Source organism: Paramormyrops kingsleyae, chromosome 10 (assembly GCF_048594095.1).
Source record: "Paramormyrops kingsleyae isolate MSU_618 chromosome 10, PKINGS_0.4, whole genome shotgun sequence".
In the NCBI taxonomy this organism is placed as follows: domain Eukaryota; kingdom Metazoa; phylum Chordata; class Actinopteri; order Osteoglossiformes; family Mormyridae; genus Paramormyrops; species Paramormyrops kingsleyae.
The window spans coordinates 11,287,172-11,295,481 of record NC_132806.1 but is presented as its reverse complement, the minus strand read 5'-3'; positions in this window follow the sequence as shown (position 1 = coordinate 11,295,481).

Below are 8,310 nucleotides of genomic sequence, written 5' to 3'. Positions count from 1 at the left end.
CCGCTGAGGCCTTATAAACAAGTACAGCCATCACAGAGCATGCTAGTGGCAGGGAGCTAGCGACTGGCAAACTTTGGCCAAGCAGCAGGCCCACAGTGCCCCTCTCAGGCAGACCCCATCCCTGACCAGCTGCTCGCCCACCCCTCCACCCCCTTGGGGAGCCCCCGCTGGAGAGAGTCAGCGTTTTTTAAATAAAACCGCCCGGCTGATAAGCGGACGATTTGAAATGGATTGTCTTACTCCAGTGGAAGCCACATGCGAGCGTGTGTGTGTGTGTGTGTGTGTGTGTGTGTGTATGTGCATCTGCTGGGGCCTTGGAGTGCTGTGAAATGCGGTGTGTCCATTCGCTGCCGCTGAGCTGTGGCGCGGATAGCAGACACTCTCACCGATGCCAGGTATGACAGCCAGAGGCAGAGGTGAAGACAGCTTCTGAGCACAGAGAGCCTTAGGACTGTCCATCTGTAGCACAGGGCAGTTGGCTAGGGGCAGGTTTGTTGTTTCGCACTCAAAAAGTCACTTTTGCCCCCCCCTCAGATGTTCAAAAATCTAAATAAATAACTAGCGAGTAGGGTCAGAAGATGGTCGCTAGCTAGCAGGTTAGCAGAACATGCTGCTTCAGCATCTCCTAAGTAAGGAATGTATTTAATATTTAGTGTAGTGACTTTGTGGCCAACAGGGGGCCCTAAACTTCAGGGGCTCCAGGAAAAAACATGTTTTTTCTCTAGAGAAAAAGTGCACCAAACCCTTATGGTTCCAGTGACACGTCCACTGAGTGAAAGATGAGTGAAGATCACGCAGGCCATCATGTGGACGGGCTGGCTGAGAGGCGGGTATAACATAGTGCCGCCTTGAGTGTGCAGTGCGCAGGGCGCAGTGGTGGGGGTGTGTCTGTGACTGAGGGGCTTCCTGTCTGCGACTGTTCATGCGTCTCTCTGAGTTTTACCCTTAAGACAGAAACCTATTTTAAGCCGCCTGGAGAAACAAGCTGGTCTATTAAATATGCAGCGTTTCCTGGAAATGTTAACACTTTAGAATAAAAAATATGATCTTAGTAAATAAGTTGTGTTTTCAAAATAATGTTCCTCTGTGGAATCAGCTGGAAGGAAAAGTAAATGAATTTAATTGAATGCAAATGAGTCTAACAATAAAAACAATGCAAAAGTCTGTACCTAAGTTCTGAAAGTTCTGCAAAAAACTTTTATTCAGCAAAGAAATTCCTTATTTTCTCTCATGTCATGTGATGAACCCATTGGGGGTACACTTTAAAGTGATTCTCCAAATGACCTCCCTGGCTGAGTCTCCACCCCTTCTTCTGTAATGTCCATAACTGCCCTCACACCTTTCTCAGACACATTTTCTGGGATTAAGAATCATTTTGTGTAATATTTTCAACATGTACAGGTCAAACTATTGATGAGGATCACTATTTAAAATATATATGAATTCTATGATATTGTATCATATAAATCTACAGTATGTTACCACTTCCACCAACTTGGTCCATGATGTTTTAATGGCTTGTGGGAGCTTTACAAAAAATGTTCTGAGGGCAGAATGAAAAATGGTTCAGAGAGATAACCAAACAGATTGTAGAGGAGGTGGGTCCAAACAACTGGAGGAGGTAGGACCAAGGCATCTGATTGGTTGGTCCCACCTCCTCTAGTTGCATGAACCCACCTCCTCTACAATGTGATTGGTTATCTCTCTGAACCAATCATTTCTTGTCCTGCCCTCAGAATATTTTTGTGTAAATAAAACTGCCATTAATGTTTTAATGGTCTTCTCCACCAGCAGAGATCATATGCATCTATACTCTTTTTGCCAAGATTCTTCATAATCCAGCTTTCATCTCCATAGAGTCACAGACCATTCTTTCTTAGAGATAACTCAATCCTTGTCCAGTGTTGTTCCATCAACACACTGACATGTACTGAAGGCTGTTAAGGTTCCTTCCATCTGTCTTTAGCCCACGTTTGTCTGCTTCCAGTCCAGCTTCTCTCTTTGTATGTTCTACGTACACGATGAACTCCTTTACCAATCTGGATCAAGCCAGTTTCTCCATATTCCCTCCTAGTGTAGAGATGCCCATGTGCCTTTCCTGGTGGGGCGTGAACATGGCCTCCCATCCCTTCATCTGTGCCATTAGAAGCATCTCTCCTGATGTCCGCTCAGCTATGAGTCGTCATCGAGTGATTTTTAACCGAAGGCCTTTACAAAATCGATGCACCCATTTGCAAGTTTGGATGAAGCACCTTCAGCCACCGGCGGCTGTGGTAACAGGACCCTGGAGGGCAGTGGGTCAGTAATCTTGGTGGGTCCCTGCTGTGTGGGAGCCTGGACTCGGGGAAGCGCAGCACTGACACAGGTAATTCATCAGTGGAGCAGAAGCTAAGCACAGCTCTCCATTTTGTTGACAGACCGGCGGGTGGGGGGGGGGGGGCATTGTACGAAACAATGGTGGTTCTGCTTAAAAAAAAAATCACCTGCCAACAGCAAAAGGGCAAAACAAAACTCAAACAGATCTGTCACAGCCAAAGCAGACATCAAACCATATAAACAAACCTGGGGACTGAAACCTCTCCCCCCCCCTTCGGCCCACCACCCAACACACTGCCCTGCTGTCCAGTGTAATGAGGCTCAGGCGTCTGCTGTGATCTTCACATGTGTGTGTGGAAGTAGCAAACCCTGGGCTTGTCCTTCAGCCCACATGAATATAACCGCTCCAATAAGAAAAATGTTCAGGTACAACAGGACCATCCATCCATTGTCCAACCTGCTTATCCTACTGGGTTGTGGGGGATCTGGAGCCTATCCTGGAAGCAATGGGCATGAGGCAGGGAACAACCTTAGATGGGGGGGCCAGCCCATCGCAGGGCACACTCACACACCATTCACTCACACATGCACACCTAATTGCAATTTAGCAACTCCAATCAGCCTCAACATGTCTTTGGACTATGGGGGGGAACTGGAGTACCTGGAGGAAACCCCATGACGACACGGGGAGAACATGCAAAATCCACACACATGTAACCCAGGCAGAGACTCAAACCCAGGTCCCAGAAGTGTGAGGCAACAGTGCTAACCACTGCACCACCATGCTGCCCCCACAACAGGACCACAAACCAACAATAAAGTACTATTAAAAACACATTTTAGAACCAAACATGTTTATTTCATTAATATTTGATCATTAATAACAATTAGGCTTGATAACAATCAGCTAAGTATCTTCTGCTTCAAAGAATGCACATTTCCTAAATAAAGATTGCATAATTAATTAACTTGCCTCCCAAATCCCTGCGGATATCCAGGACCAAAAACAAATCCAAGTTATGAGGAGGTTAGATAAACAGTTCCAGCTAAGTGTACTTCAAACATAAAAGTGTGGAAAAGAAAACATGAAATAAATGGATTTATTTTAAAAACCAGGACATACAATATAGAATGCTGAAAGCAGATCGTACCCCCCCCCCCCACCAAAACCGCTCTCTCTCTCTTTCTCTCTTTATGGGGACTGAAAAAATGTCTCCAGAAGGTCAAAATAACAGGGTTTTATCGCATATCACATTGTGTGTGTACCTTTGGTCCCCACAATGTAATGTACACACACATCCACACACACACATTATTTAAATGTTTAAAGCAGGTGTAACTGCTTGTTACCATGACCACCAAGGGTTAACAGTCAATAGCTGTTTCTACTGAGGCATCAAGATCTTTGAAGTCTAAGACAGAAGCCCCAGAGGTTTGCTCTGCATGATCACAAGGCAACCCTAGCGCCTCACAGTGGTTGTTTTGTGGCATATCCCATCACCTGTAACTGAGGCATGGACTTGCGTGTGCTAAGCACGCTGCCCGCATGTGCGCCGCATGACGGATGTCGTGAAACCTGATTCCCCGAGATGGGGCGTCTTAATTGGATGAGTTTCTGCCTCGCCATAATTGCCCTTGATCAAATCTTGTTGCTCTGCCCATCCACAGCAAAGCCATCGCATCTTAAACCCTAAACCTCTCTGGAAAAATGATGATGGACAGCTCAATTAGGGTTAAGGGTTGGGAAGAGATTATGTTGGGATTATATGTTAGGGTCCAACAGCTTGTTATGAGAAACAGATACCCAAGCAGTGCAGGGTGCCCTATTATCCCCCCCCCTCCCCTGGAATATTTCCTTCTATATTGCTTTCGGGACCACAGAGAATCCAAACAGCGACGCGTGCTATTTTTTCCCATTATATTACAGATTAGCCCTAAATAATGGATTAAGGACATAATCAATAATGCATAGTCGTATCTGTGTTTATCCCCAGGCTGTACAGTCCCTTAAATTTGCTGACAAAAGCTGAAAGCATCTTTGCAGACTAAAAAAATCACACTTGATTATTCATGCTAGATGAAACGATCCTGCAGGATTTGACTGGCACAGTCAGTCGTTTTTTTCTTGTCGTCCTTGTATGTAGCATCTACATTTTAATAAGGTATTTATCACAGGCTGGTAATATCTTCTAATATTCAACAAAAAGCTCCCATTGAGAACTCCGAGAACGTAACTGCTATCTCAACTTAACTTACCTTTCTACATGTGAAATTCCATTAAGTGCCTATATTTATTATTTCCCCAGCTACAATAAAAAGTAATCGGATTGCTTTTTGTAGAGAGCGAACAGTAACCTAATTTCAGTCTTTGACAACAGAAAAGCAGGACATTGGACACAGCTGTCCCTGCAGAGAGTCACATTAAGTGAAGTTAACCCAAAGGTATTTGCATTGGAAAGACAATTTAACTTTGGGGGGACTTTTTCAGAAGTGACAGAAGCCATTAGGGCCAGACATTTTGCCATTTTTATGGGAGTAAACAGGCGATGATGACAGGGAGCTTCCTGTCTGTCCCCTCCTCCACCAGCCGGGTGTTTAATTGGGACCAATGACCCAAAGGCCACCTCCAAAGCTGCCTGGATATTTGCTGATAACAGACAGTAACAAAAAATGACCATAGGAAATAGCTTATTTAATTCCTAAAAATAGTCACAGGAAATACTCTCTGGAAAATGGGGGCTTTGATTTTAAAAAGCACTTTCCAGGAGTTGTTAATAAATGTTCACTTCCTGGGCTTTGTTTAAGCGGTATTTTCCTGGCTGAAAAGACCCCGACATTTATTGAAAAAAGATGATTTTCATCTCAACTCAGGAACAGCTACGAATGTTTTATTCCAGAATCATCTTCAGTCTTGGATGTTTTGGTTCTGTTTGGAAAGATGGGTGCCCCCGAGGTTGGTTGGAATATGCAACTCCATGGTCCTCTCAAGTGATTATTTTCTGTAAAGAGGGTTAAAAAGGATGCGTTCCATCCCAGCCTGACCCTCAAGTCCGTGAGTCGATGACAGGGTGTCAGGGTCATGGGTGAGGGGGTGTGATTTTGCTTCCCAATTTGACCTTCACCATGAGAACATGGAACTTCAGCGGAAAGATACATTTACACTATCACATAGTCATAAAACAAGAAACAGCTGTGGAAAAACATCACCTCAGACGCTAGGAGGACATTGTACTGGGCTACCATTCCAAGGGACAAGTCGTCAACATCCTAAGTCCTTTGGTGACAGAATGAACCTCACATCAGACCTGCAGAATATCTTCCATGTTGACCTCCATCTTGGGCTCAGTCTCCTAAGTATTAGCTCTGTCATCCCATGATACATCTATATCGATGAGTCCCATTTATTCGCCCTGATAGTTGTTGCTCACTCTGTCCTCTTTTGCTTCATCCCTGGTAAGCGAGATTAAAGTGTCGGTGTCCCTCTCCTGCCGAGCATGCTGAGTCCCGTGTGACATGGTTCTGTTCCCGGCCCCAACCCAAGATGGTGTCACTCCTCATTCATGTTGCTATGCTACTGATAGCACTAGAACATATACTGTATCGTTCTGGATGGAATCAGCTACAAAACCCATACCCACAAGTTTAACTGCACGTGGTGCAGCAGGTAGTGCCTCCATCTCAGTGGTTGTGGATTCGAATCACATGGAGTTTTTAAGTTCAATAGAAACATGGAAACCCTGGAAGATTCGGGGGGGGCAAGGTGACATGTATAGAGATTTTCTAGTTATGCTCCTTTCTCAGAAAACACACAGACACACAGGTGAAAGGAAGTCTGGGAGATGCAGTGCAGGGCCAGCCTTGTATCCAGTGCTCCTAGAGCAGTGTTTCTCAACCCAGTCCTCGGGGAACCCCGGACAGTCCACGTTTTTGCTTGCTCTCAGCTCCCAGTGCACCTGTACCAAGTATTAGGTGTTCCTGATTGGCTGGGAGCTGAGAGGGAGCAAAAATGTGGACTGTCCGGGGTTACCCAAGGACTGGGTTGGGAAACACTGTCTTAGAGCAATTGGACGGGGGGGGGGATGGGGGGTGGTCAGGGCCTTGCTCCAGGGTCCACTGGTAATATCACTCTGGCAGCCCTGGGATTTGAACTGGTGACCTTCTGGCCACAAGCACCAAGTCTTGACCTACTGAGTCATACTTGGCCCCCATAAGCTTTATACAGGTTTCCTCAGGGTATTCAACAACAACAACAAATTTATTTTTGTATAGCGCATTATCACATTACATCGTCTCAAAGCGCTTCACAGCATCCCCACCCAAAGCCCCCAGTGAGTAAGCCATAGGCGACAGTGGCAAGGAAAAACTCCCTAGAAGGAAGAAACCTTGGGAGGGACCAGACTCAAAGGGGGAGCCCATCCTCCAGGGGCCGGCAGGGAGAGTCAAATACAGTTAAATCTGAAACACAAACGGGGAGCAGGGGGGAGATGACAAGCCGGTGCCAACGCTCCCTCCAATCGCCAGGTAACCAGAAGGCAGGGAGCGGGTCATACAAGGAAGATGACACAGGCAGAACAGCAAGCTGGATGCAAGGACATTATTGGTAGAGGTGACGTCACATGTAGCAGGGTGTGCTGGACATCTTGATAGATTGAGGTCTCCAGGCAGCACCCCCCAGGAGAGGTAGGGGAAATAAAATATGCAATTAGTCAAAGTAGGGGAGACTATAGGCAGTGCTAAAAGTTAAATGAGTGCAATATGAAGTGCAATGCTCCGGCAGATATGGCTATGGCAGCATAAGTAGGAGGGAGAGGCAGGTGGGAATGCAGGCATGGGGAGTCCCTGAAATGTCAGCACTCCAATCCCACAAGCGATTGTGAAGCTAGAATGACAGCACTGTCAATTCAGTTTATCCAAAGCCAATGGCACCGATCCCCACCCATTCTGCTCTGCCCTCTGCACCTTCCCCCCAGTGCTGGATAAGAGGGTGGGAGATGGTTGGAAATGTGAGACATGCAAGTTTCTTTCAACATCTACACAACAGTTAAATACACTTAGATCAACAGACCATAGCTTTCTGCTATAATTACCCACAGCTTTACTTCCTGAGTGGCACAGCAAAGACAGGCATGCAGGGTTCCAATCGGGAATTGGCCTAGGCATCATTTGTTTTGCCACATTTACCGTACGGGGCAGGTCTAAAACCACACAGAAACCTGCAGTTTCATAGTAATGAACCTGCAAAATAGGAACTGTCCACTTTGTTAATGGCTTAGAAGCAAAAGCCTGATTTTATGGATCTGATAATCACAGATTTATAATCCTTAGTAAAACCAATCAGTCACACGTGGCTTTCCCTGTTCCAGTTGTAGACGGTTTCTCCCAGAAAAGCTCACGGCAGTGCAGTCCAGCAACTGGTCAGGCTGGTATGCAGAAGCGCAGCACGTCAGTGTAACACAGCACACCGTATGCCGCGACGGCAGCACTCCATCGTGCGCTGGACATTCTACACTCCTGGTCGGTGGTCCAGCTCGGGAGGCATTGCATACTCTTCACCGGTGATCATGTCAAGAGCAGAGGGCGGTGTGCGGCTCAGCGGTCATCGGTTCAAATCACATGCTCAGCAGAGTAGCCACGTCTGCTTTGGGCCCTTGAGCAAGGCTCCTATGTAATGCCCCAGGGGTGCTGGATGGACGGCTGACCCTGTGCTCAGACCGCATGCCTCACTCTCACCTCTATATGTGTGTGTGTGTGTGTGTCTTAAAAAGGAGAGCATGATGGGATATGTGAAAACTAACACACCCCATTGTTACATTGTGCCTGTACTTCTGCAAATAGCAAATAATTTCTTAGCTTTCTGTCATAATACTTTGCACTCCTAAAGGCAGAAGTGTACAGTCCCATATAAGATGCTGGTTATGGATGCCCTCACTACAGCAGAACCCCAGCCACTCATATTCAGGAGAAGAATGACAGGGTATGTTAAGCACAAGGTGT